The following is a 12,783-nucleotide window of genomic DNA, read 5'->3' on the forward strand; positions in this document are numbered from 1 at the left end:
AGTACACAGTACACGTTCAAACACTGAAATCTACATAAACATGCTATAAGCCAAGGGGTCAGCATGACTGAACTTCCTACCCACTCTCTGCTGCTCGCATTATGTATTTCAAGCCATACACAGCATAAATAACTATACAATCATCTGGTCCGGAGATCACATTAATGTTAAAAACAAATCATGATTTTGAATGTCAACATTGGATCCCATCTTTTTTCACCTTCTCTCTCTCACTGAAGTGTGAGTCACTGAGAGCTTGCCCATTTGGCTCAGGTTGGGTATCCAGGTCTCACTGTTTGCTACAGATCTGGCATTGGCCAGGACCGAACAGACGGTATGGAGAGCTTAGCCCAGTCGGAGCCTAGGCCACAGACACAGAGAGGGGACGCAGTCAGGTTCTGTCCAACCTCCATCCACACACCTCCACACTCTTCTGGCACTCGGATCAGTGACATTTGCGTCACAAGGCACAGCTAGAGTAGGTTTGAATGAAAGCCTAAGCATTCATTATGAAAACCTGGCCATGCTGTTTCGATCAGACCCTGATGCATTCGCCCTCTAGTTGCTCATCTGCGGTTTCTAATGACGGCAGCTGTACATTTTAGCAACGTTTCTTCTACCTTTGATCACTGATAGTTTTGGTCAAAATAAAAAGGTGATTTATATGGGCCATCTGTCTTTTAGCTACTGTATAAAAATATAATAAAATTATTTGTACATATTATAAAATATGATTATATTATATTATATTTATTTTATTATTTTATAATACAGCGAAGGTACATATAATAAAATATTTAATTTGAACAGATTTTTTGTTATGTCCTCACTAATGAACTAATAGAATATTAGTTATACATGGAAATATATATTAAAAAATATTAATGCAAGAAAATTAATAATAAAATGACAGCAGCGATACAATTCAGCCTTTGTAAAAAATAAAAAAAATAAAAAATAAAATAAAATAAAATTGGCCATCTACCTTAGGTATACTGTACAAATAATAAAATAAAATAAAATAAAATATAATGAAAAACGGAAAATAAAATGAATGCACTAAAACAGAAATAATCAAGAAAAGGATTAACCAAATAGAAATGAATGAACAGTGAACAGGAAGCAGCCACAAAATATGCAAACCATCTACACCTCCGCATAATTAATGCGTAGAATAGCCACATTTACTCACACAAAGGTCGGAGAAGTTAATAGGGGCAAAATGCCAGTCGTGTCACCATGGACACGCTGCCTCTCTCCTGTGCATCTCTCTAATGCTGCTCAGGTAGCAGTCTTGACTTTTAACCCGCACTGATGGTCACTACAGAATCATTCAAGACTGCAGATGCCGAACCCGTTGTCAGGAGACAACAAAATGCTAAGCTATTTCATCGGTATCTGTCAACATGTGACAAAAAGGGACCTCTATGTCAGCACAGAGTTTCATGGGAAAAAGGAAATCATGTGGGAGTGAGTGTGGATGTGCTGATTGTCTCTTTCACTCCTCTTCATCAGAGGGAGGAGCGCTGTGGCGCAAGGTCATAGAGGACCATTCCTCTCAGGTGTACAGGTGGCCTCCTCCTGCCATCTGTACTCTGTCGTTCTCTATTCATTTCAGACTTTTTGTCTCTAAATGGAGCTGCTTTCAGCTTAGCCACTGAATGGTGGAATTTTTCATCAAAACACTATTTTCTGTACTCCTAAGAAATCAGGTCCTTAACTGTAAATGGCTGATTCTAATCTGCATGCGAAGATGCAAAACATCCACTTCTGCCTGGAAAGGGAATGAAAATGTGCCATGATTATGAGGAAAATGCATACTAATGTGTGAAAATGAGTGGCGAGCCTTTCAGCTGAGAAATTGTTTCATTCAAGTAAACTGAAAAGAGGAAGTGTACAAAGAAAGCAAATGGAACACTGTGTAGGACACACAAAAGAAGACAAGGTCAGAATGAAGTGCCATCTTGTGCTCTTTGAAGGTCGAAAGAATCTTGATGGTTGGTCAAATATTTATCTAGTCTTTTTAGGGTTTTATAGAAATAGTTTACTCTCACTCATCATATACTGACCGTCATGTCATTGTAAATCTAAAAAGCTTTCTTTCTTCTATGAAATGCAAAGGATACAAATACAAAGAATTTTGAATAATGTACTGGTTGGTCTTTTCCTTGCACTTACAATGAACTGGGACCAGAGCTTTCAAGCGCCAGAAAAAACAAAACAAAAAACAACAACAACAAAAAAAAAAACAGTAAGTACTATATATATATATATACAGTCAAACCAAAAATTATTCATACACTAGATATCATTTTTTATATTTTTTACTAGTGGGTGCAGGACACTATAGTTCATTTTTTGTTGTCATTGACTAAAACTATTAAAAATTGTTTCCGAAATATAAATAAACATTAGGTGAAAAACTTACAAAACCTAAAAATTAGAAATGTTGCCTTGGCAACTAACTGAAATAAAATTTTTCAAAATTTAAAAGTTAAAGTTGAAGTACTACAATTAATAAAATTACAGTAAAACTGAAATAAAAATAGCCTAATTAAAGCTAAACATAAATATAAATGTCAAAAGTACATAAAAGTTCTAAAATTAGAATAAAAACTAAAAATATAAAAATAAAATCTAATTCAAAATATTAATAAATACTATAATAGTATAAAAATAATATTAAAACAACCCTGCAAACTGTTTTTTTAATGAATCAACTGATCTGATTCACAAAAACAGAATGATTTGTTCACAAATCATGGACTGATTCATTCAACTCACCCAACTCAGTGACCTGGTCGAAGCGGTTCAGAAGTTTAGTTAGCTTATTAAATGGAATATTATCAGTTATCAGCTGAAATTATGGTCTGTTTCTCAAACAAATCCGTCTTCAGAAGACTATTCTGCTGAATTATATGGACCACTTTTATGTTCCTTTTATGATTCTTTTGCATTCTTTTTAAAGCTTGAAATCTTCAGTCCAATTTAATTAAATGATATGGAAAAGACCACATTATTAAAACTTTCTCCCTTTGTGTTCCACAAGAAAAAGAAAGTCCTACAGGTTTGGAAAGACATGAAGCTGAGTAAATGTTGTCTTTTTAGGTGAACTATTCCTTAAATTAATTGAAATAATTCCTTCAAAACTGATCAGTAAATTGGGAAAACAAACAAGTAGACTCATTCCAATAGCTTCTGGGTGCATATATCTGTTATGTGTGACACACACACAAATCCAGAAAAACAAGTCTTTGGGCTAATCAAATAATGGCAGGCAGAAAACAAGCAGTAAAGAATGCAGTGCCCAAACCTGGACACAATTACTTCCTGTCCCACTGCCAAGACAGAGCAATTGATGAAGCGGGGTCTGTATCGGGTTGTTGTGCACAAGGGTCCGCTGTAATCCCGTGAGTGCAGTGGTGGCAGGCTAACATCGCATTACTCTCATGCTCACGAGCGGGAAGAGCTTTGCCACCGGTCGTTAATTGCTTTCTCTCACGCCGGCAGGTCAAAAAAAGATCCGCCGTGGCAGGCTACCCTCCGCTGACATGTTTTAGATGTTCAGAACCCAAGGGAAAAGTGGAAACAACAAAAAAAAAACAACAAAACCAATCTGTACACAAGAGATGCTTGATATTCCTTGACGCACGTCGAATGGGGCATTTCCCGAACCGTGTCACAGAGACACCTCTTCGAACTACGGTACAGCAGACAAATCCAGAGCGCGGAGTATTTGTGAATGGAAAATGCTTTAGCACACTTGGCAGGGAGGATCATTCCACTGCTATCAGACAGACTATTACAATTCTTTTCTCTACACAAGCAGAAATACAACAGGAGGAGGAGGATGGAAGAAAACGAGGAGGATGTGTTCTCCTGACCTGCATCTCAAGGTCACTGTTGAAAACGTTCAGCATTTCTGAATGAGACATAGATTGTACGTGCATATTAGTGTGGGTTGTATGCGAAAGAAATTGCTGCATCTTTAAACTTGTAAACGTTCAAATAGACGCGCCTGTGACATTCGCCTGGTGTCTGCGTGGTGTTCCCCTGTGTTATCGCCAGAGCCTTCCCTCACATAATGAATTATGCCATGCTGATAAGGCAGACAGCTGTATGGTGGGGGGGGGGGGGGGGGGGGGGGTAGCAGCATATCCGGAGACAGATGAGACGCAAACAAGCATTTTTTAATAATTCCTGGTGCAGCTGATGGATGACATGAGGCATGTGAGCCCGGGGGGAATTTGGTGGGGGTATGTGAGGGGTGTCCCTCAACCGAGAAGGGAACTGACATTCCTCTGCACACAGACGCTAGGATGCATCAGTATCAATGGAAGTATAACAGCTACGTGCCATCCACAACAAGTGCATCGCCAGGAGAGAATGTTAAAAGAAAGGGACATGCACAGGAAAATGATTCCTAACAAACACAAGGTTTGTTAACTCCCTGTGTTAACGTTACGGCAGCATACAAGCTGTACGGGGAAATCGAGCATGCAGAGACTCTGTCACTGACAGCTTGCTGCAACCCACAGATAAACAGCTAACACACGCTCCTCTGCTCCTGTACCTGCCCTCGCGGGTCGCATCAGCCCCCTGTCAGTTTACAAGCACAGACGGGGATATCACCTCTCTGATCAACGCTAGATACATTGGTAGAGACAACACGAGAAGGGGAAAAATGGATTTGTGAACCAACCTGGCTTCTCAAGGTCCTCGGTCATCCACAACATTCCGCCGATCTCAAATTCTCCTTGTCCATTCTAGGAGGTCAGGAATAAAACGCCAGAGAGCCCCAGCCGAAACTCCCATCAATCAGAAGGCTCTCGCCGATAGAGCGTATACTAGGAGACCTACTGATGTAAGCTAGTCACCAGAGAAAATACCCAGTCGTGACGCATATCCAGGAACAAAAATAGCACTGGGGCCCCTAGAGGGATTATACAACAGACTACGCTGAGAGGTACTTTCGCAGTGCCTGCTCTTCTGGACTGTTTTAGTGCCTTTTAAATCTCTAAAAAGCTTGACATGAACACAAACAGAAGGGACAAAGTACTTCACGAAAAATCACAGACGACCTTTTGAACGTTTGCTTGCATTTGTGCACAACGATGTCTGGGTTTTATCGGACAGTGATTTAATTGCAGTCTGGCCTCGGTGCCTTTGACCCTGGGATTGTCCACAGAGTGCGGTGTATAACAACACGGTATCACCGCTCAGCCCTCCCTCCCTCCCTCCCCACCTCCCGCAGGGCTATAAATAGCTCACCAGGCTAATTCTTACAAAATCCCTTTATAGATGTGCTTTCACCGATCACTCTCGGCCAGGCCAAGACACTGATACGATTAGCGTTTAGATCACGGCATGTAATTGCGAGTCTGTGCGAGCGTGTATGCATTTAGCAGGTAATAGAACAAACGGTGACATTGGACAGGTGTGCACTGCGACAATCCCGAAGAAAGGATTTTATGGGAGAACCAGGCTGCTGAGCGGAGACTTCCGGCCACCCCCTTCACCGCAGAGAAGATTAATTCAAACTAATGCTAATATATTTACCTCCGCCATTCTGTGTCATGAGTGACAGCAATGCAGCTCTTCTGAGGGTCACCTGAACGAGCTGTCGGCTCAAGAATTATGGCCACATCGGCCCACAGCTGCGGTGCTGTTCCAGGGAGCATTTACTCAACCTGCAGATGACATCAAGCTGTCAGGAGTCACCATGATAACGACCATCCCGGTTATCCCAAAGATGAATCAGTTAATCACATCTGCAAGCTAAACATACACAGCTATTCAGCAGACTTTTGCCCTTACCACAGAATCCAATTTACACAGCTAAATATATTTGACCAGATCTGACCTCTGGAGAGCGATTCAGTGACTAACCGAGAATCTGGCCAACTGGGAGCCAGTATCCCCCATGACATCGCCCACTCAGTGATGCAGAGAATTTAAAAAAAAAAAAAAAACATTAAAAGGACCCAAACCAGTTCCCTGGGGATTCTCACTCACTGTCTGAACAAGTCTCTCTGTAAGCCACTCTGTTGGTTTAGATACCAATAGAGCTCCAATAGGGCACCACATTAAAATGTGTTGGATTGTTTTTAATGGTCTGATTTGCACTATTTTTAATTGGAGTAGCAAACGAGAGGCAGAAATTTGTCAAAATACTTATTTAATAATATACATTATGCATTTAAAAACAGTTTATTATGGTATATCCAGTAAAAAATAAGGCTTTTACGGCATTTAGCTTTTTAAATATCTTTAATAAAATACTAATCACTTTGTGATTCTCACAAATCTACCATTGTGATAGTTTAAAGGTCACAGAACATTTTAGAAATAATACGATTACATTTATTAAAACGTACACTACCATTCAAAATTTTGGAGTCGGTAAGGTTTTTAAAAAGTTTTTAAAAGAAGTATCTTATGTTCAGGAAGGCTGCATTTATTTGATCAAAATACAGTAATATTGTGAAATATTATAACAATTTAAAATAACTGTTTTCTATTTTAATATATTTTAAAATGTAATTTATTTCTGTGATGGCAAAGCAGAATTTTCTTCAGAAATCATTCTAATATGCTGATTTAGGGCTTAAGAAACATTTCTTATTATTATCAATGTTGAAAACAGTTGTGCTAGTTTTGTGATACATTATATTTTTTCAGGATTCTTTGACGAATAGAAAGTTCAAAAGAACAGCATTTATTTGAAATGTATTTTTTGTAACAATGTAAAAGTCTTTACTGTCACTTTTAATCAATTTAATGCACTCTAAAAAGTAAAGTATTCATTTCTTAATCTTAGTGACCCCAAACTTTTTAACAATAGAGTACTTTTTTTAAAATCACAATGCACAAATTGCTTTTATGCAATATTATTTATGATTCGTTTTCAATATCTATGACTCTAAATCTTTTTCTGTTTTACTGAACAATCAGGTGGTATTAATTACAGGCGTCCATCATAAAGAATGCCATCTGCTAACTGTGGAGAAATACAGAGCAGGCTTCATCTATGTTCCACTGTTTTGTTGCACAAATTAATTATTTATCCACCTATACACGCATACATGCAAGCATACAAATGTACACAAACTCCTACTAAATGCAGTAACACATAATAGTGCATTTCTTGCTAAACTAGGCAGGTGAAGTTTCATTAATATTTAACTGCTCAGAATGTGAATGCCCTTGATCTAAAAACAGTGTCAGTCCACATTCTGCCTACATGTTGGTGCCCCTTAACCCAAGTCACTGCTGATGAGACAATGTGCTGAGCGTGAGAGCAAATAAAAAGGCTGCAGTGCCATCCGTGCAGACAGGTACAGGCCTGTCATGTTCACGGTAGTGGTCAGAGAAGAGATAACGGTCTAGGACAAGATCTAGGGCAGGATGGACGTCTGGCTGTTTCTTTGCATCATCCTCGGTAAGCAAGCAGCCTGACAGGTCTGTGGCCAAGGGACAATAGGACAGGAACAAGATCTCAGCTGGCATTAGTGCTGAATGAACAAGTTTAATGGCTGAGGTGAGGCTCTGGACCTTTGCCAAGCTTTGAGCACTCCTTTAATCAGCAGGCTGTGATGAGGGGAGGGACTCAAGGGAACTGAAGGATCCTCCCATCACCACAGTACACTCTGCTTACCTCACAAACCCCTAGCTGGGATTGGCCATTATTTTTCCCCTTCTCATGGAAGTTTTCCCTCTTTGACGTTAATGGCAAATCTATTGTACAAACTACCTTGAGAAGTGACCTCACTGTCCAACTGCCACTGTGGAGAGATTACTATTACAGTACCAAACCTTTGAACTTTTTGACACTGATATATTGTAACTAATTAGTCATGGTATTATTCATAGGATTATCATTACTTCATCAGCAACCACTAAGAACTCACTGAAGTCAGACATCTTGTGAAACAAGATGAAAGACATGTCAACCTCTGTTTCTTGTATATTTAGCGTGTATTAATTCTAAGATCAGATGGATCTGTTCCAAACTGTGTCATAAGCGGAGGATTGTATTTATGAGAAAATCAATCGCCATCTTCCCTCAGGGCATTTCATGCAGTATTTCTTAATTTAACATTTCATTTGAGGACACAAAACTTCTTGCAAACACTTGCTGTACATCAAAAACTTTTAATTACTTTTTAAAATTTAGAAACAGACCCAATATGTGACCCTGGACCACAAAACCAGTCATAAGTAGTATGGGCAGTACGGGTATATATACACAGGTATATCTGTAACCAACAATAATTTTTTCTTTTGTGCTAAAAATATTAAGGATATTAAGTAAAGATCATGTTCCATGAAGATATTTTGTAAATTTCCTACTGTAAATATATCAAAAATTTATTTTTGTGTGTGGATATGCATTGCTAAGGGCTTCATTTGGACAATTTTAAAGGCGATTTTCTCAATATTTTGATTTTTTTGCACCCTCAGATACCAGATTTTCAAATAGTTGTATCTCGACCAAATATTGCCCTATCCTAACAAACCATACATCAATGGAAAGTTTTTTTATTCAGATTTATACAGATGATGTATAAATCTCAATTTCAAAAAATTGACCCTTATGACTGGTTTTGTGGTCCAGGGTCACACACACATATATATATACATATATATATATATATATATATATATATATATATATATACACATACAAACCCGATTCCAAAAAAGTTGGGACACTGTACAAATTGTGAATAAAAAAGGAATGCAATGATGTGGAAGTTTCAAATTTCAATATTTTATTCAGAATACAACATAGATGACATATCAAATGTTTAAACTGAGAAAATGTATCATTTTAAGGGAAAAATAAGTTGATTTTAAATTTCATGGCATCAACACATCTCAAAAAAGTTGGGACAAGGCCATGTTTACCACTGTGTGACATCCCCTCTTCTTTTTATAACAGTCTGCAAACGTCTGGGGACTGAGGAGACAAGTTGCTCAAGTTTAGGAATAGGAATGTTGTCCCATTCTTGTCTAATACAGGCTTCTAGTTGCTCAACTGTCTTAGGTCTTCTTTGTCGCATCTTTCTCTTTATGATGCACCAAATGTTTTCTATGGGTGAAAGATCTGGACTGCAGGCTGGCCATTTCAGTACCCGGATCCTTCTTCTACGCAGCCATGATGTTGTAATTGATGCAGTATGTGGTCTGGCATTGTCATGTTGGAAAATGCAAGGTCTTCCCTGAAAGAGACGACGTCTGGATGGGAGCATATGTTGTTCTAGAACTTGGATATACCTTTCAGCATTGATGGTGCCTTTCCAGATGTGTAAGCTGCCCATGCCACACGCACTTATGCAACCCCATACTATCAGAGATGCAGGCTTCTGAACTGAGCGCTGATAACAACTTGGGTTGTCCTTGTCCTCTTTAGTCCGGATGACATGGCGTCCCAGTTTTCCAAAAAGAACTTCAAATTTTGATTCGTCTGACCACAGAACAGTTTTCCACTTTGCCACAGTCCATTTTAAATGAGCCTTGGCCCAGAGAAAACGCCTGCGCTTCTGGATCATGTTTAGATATAGCTTCTTTTTTGACCTATAGAGTTTTAGCCGGCAACGGCGAATGGCACGGTGGATTGTGTTCACCGACAATGTTTTTTGGAAGTATTCCTGAGCCCATATTGTGATTTCCATTACAGTAGCATTCATGTATGTGATGCAGTGCCGTCTAAGGGCCAGAAGATCACGGGTATCCAGTATGGTTTTCCGGCCTTGACCCTTACGCACAGAGATTGTTCCAGATTCTCTGAATCTTTAGATGATATTATGCACTGTAGATGATGATAACTTCAAACTCTTTGCAATTTTTCTCTGAGAAACTCCTTTCTGATATTGCTCCACTATTTTTCACTGCAGCATTGGGGGAATTGGTGATCCTCTGCCCATCTTGACTTCTGAGAGACACTGCCACTCTGAGAGGCTCTTTTTATACCCAATCATGTTGCCAATTGACCTAATAAGTTGCAAATTGGTCCTCCAGCTGTTCCTTATAGGTACATTTAACTTTTCCGGCCTCTTATTGCTACCTGTCCCAACTTTTTTGGAATGTGTAGCTCTCATGAAATCCAAAATGAGCCAATATTTGGCATGACATTTCAAAATGTCTCACTTTCAACATTTGATAGTTTATCTATATTCTATTGTGAATAAAATATAAGTTTATGAGATTTGTAAATTATTGCATTCCTTTTTTATTCACAATTTGTACAGTGTCCCAACTTTTTTGGAATCGGGTTTGTACATATACATATATATACTATTTAATATATTATTAATTATTATAATTATAGTATATAATTCACTGTAAACAATAATAATAATTTACAAACAAAGTTTTGCTAATAATAATAATAATAATAATAATAATAATAATACTAAAGTTTTTGTTATTTGCTTTGTTCTTCACAGACCAAATGTTAATTGGGAACTTTAATTCCCCCAGTACACCTTTACTGCATCAATTATTAATATTACGTATTGCTGAAAGTATTGTTTTCCCATGGAGGTGTACAAGAAAGACAACTTCTGATATCTGTATCAAAGTGGTTTCATTTAATACTGAATAATTAAATGTTTCTCTTTAACAATGTGTTTGCATCATAATCTATTTGTGGAGCTGTAATGAAAAAGCGTCTGTTTAGAACGGAAATGAGGGATGTTTTGTTTCCATGCTTAGCTGACAACAGAAGTTCGTGCCTTTAGAAACCATCAATCCTCCAGAGTGGTGTTTGTCAAGGGAGCGTACAATTGTATATAACTAGCGGCCAAATCAGCAGGGTACATCCTGAAATCACTTCTCCCGAGCCCGTTTTACTTTCGCAGTCATTCATTCACATTTGCTGGAAGTACTGGGGTTGTGAAAAGATGCTAAAAAGAGGGAAAATCATGCAATAGTGGATAACTAGAGCAGAGAAAATTGGGAGGCAACCTGCGCTGGGTCTCATTTGTAACGCTGCACAGTACTTTCCATCAGATCCCTCAAGCGCATGAGAACAGGGCACAGCCAACTGCTCGAAAACAAGAGCTTACGCACACATAAATGAATCACACAATTAGAGCATGTTAACATGTTAACAGTACAGAGGGCTTTGCAGATTCAGTAAGTGATTAACCTGAAGATAGTCTGGAACTGAGGCATAGTGCACCAAAAGCACTGCAGTATCCAATTAACACAAAACATCACAGCTATCAAATACCTATGTTTCTCCATACAGGACATGATAATTCAACTGTAAATACAGAGTGATCATGAGGAGAAAACTGTTATTCACTAGATGATCTGGGATATAAAAGAAATTAATCGATCAGAACAGCCACAATGAACCAAAGTGAAATAAATGCTTTCTTTTATTCAATGTACATATGATTTATTGTGCAAAAATAGACTAATAATCTTAACCAAAATCTGAGTATGTGCAAAACGATATGATTTCATAATGGGACAGTTCACAGAAAAATGAAAACTGTCATCATTTAGCCACTCTCATTTCATTCCAAATTTCCAGTGCAGATTTTTAGGGCCAGAGCATGGATGGTGCGAGGACCCTCTTGGAATTTTTCAAAATATAAAATTGTTCCACAAGAAAGGTATATATGTGAATCCGTGCTGGCAAAATGAGTCAGAATGAGCACGGGCTAATTTCAAGCTACAGGCAAAACAGGTGAAAAATGTCAATTTTGGTCGAAATTGAGGTTTTGACAAAAATGAGTTAATTAAGCCCTCGTCTAGCAATCCCAATGCCCTAAATAGCAATTAAACATCTAAAAGTATCTTTATTTGTACATTTTCTTAGAGGACTACTTTTGACCATGAAAAATACCATTTTTCTCTGTTTGCTTCACTTTGACTGGCGCTTCCCTCAGCACAAATTTAGCAGCAAATTCTCGACGGTATGAGTCAGAACCAATGAAATGTGATTTTCAAACTCATGCTGATGTAAACAAAACGATCTTACTCGCGCTGACTGACAAATCCAAAGCGTGCGCACAAAGACGCCTCAGACAGTGTGCAATCCCGATATACACATATACACGGAATTACAGTATTTAAAAAAATCTGTCTTGGTGAGTATTAACGCAAACATTATCTGTTAGGTCTTAAGTGAACGTTTGGTTAACTGTTGGTGAAAAACATCTGATGTGTAATATATACTGGATCCCTGTGGTACAGGAGGTTTTAATAAATAGGCTGTTTTATTAATGTTAAACAATTGTGGAATCATGGAAAAAAGTTGAATATATATCGACTTCAAACAGGTGTAAGCTCAGTCATTTTTTGTTGGATTCCAACAAATCATACATCATTTTCAAGGTTTGAATGTGAGAATAACAATAACTCATTTTTGAAAATTTGCTCATTGCAACTCATTTTGCCAGCACAGGTCACATACTATATGTACATATGTAAATACACATCAACTAGTTGACCATCCTGACTATTAATACTCTAAAAACAGCTTATGACATGAAGGAATAATGATATTCTGATTTGCATCATACAACTTTCAGGCTAATTTTCCTTAAAACACCGCATTCCAAGCTCAAGGTTTCATTAAAATCAAGATTAAATTAGCTTTTCATTCAACACACTGCAGAGTCACAGTCACAAATTTCTGACATCTCACTTCAGGCCTTGATAAACTGAGCACAAATTCGTGTCAGTGTTCCATTTGACCTCTCAACCCCGGCGTGACTTGCGGCAGGAGTGATTCTCCGACCTAGGAGGCCCGGTGGGAGTTCA

The 12,783-nt window shown here is 38.2% G+C and overlaps 1 protein-coding gene across 6 annotated transcripts in view; it reads right to left on the minus strand.

The window, feature by feature from the left end:
• hivep2a (HIVEP zinc finger 2a) overlaps positions 1-12,783 on the minus strand; it is an 82,392-nt gene that overhangs the window by 42,582 nt on the left and 27,027 nt on the right. For 2 of the 6 annotated variants that reach the window (XM_051876533.1, XM_051876537.1), the window contains exon 1: positions 4,703-4,871. The exons of the other annotated variants lie outside the window; for them this stretch is intronic. The gene's annotated coding sequence lies outside the window, so the exon portion shown is untranslated. Of the gene's footprint in view, positions 1-4,702; positions 4,872-12,783 lie in introns of those variants that run through there. 6 annotated transcript variants of the gene reach the window in all.

Source organism: Ctenopharyngodon idella, chromosome 20 (genome assembly GCF_019924925.1).
Source record: "Ctenopharyngodon idella isolate HZGC_01 chromosome 20, HZGC01, whole genome shotgun sequence".
Lineage (NCBI taxonomy): Eukaryota > Metazoa > Chordata > Actinopteri > Cypriniformes > Xenocyprididae > Ctenopharyngodon > Ctenopharyngodon idella.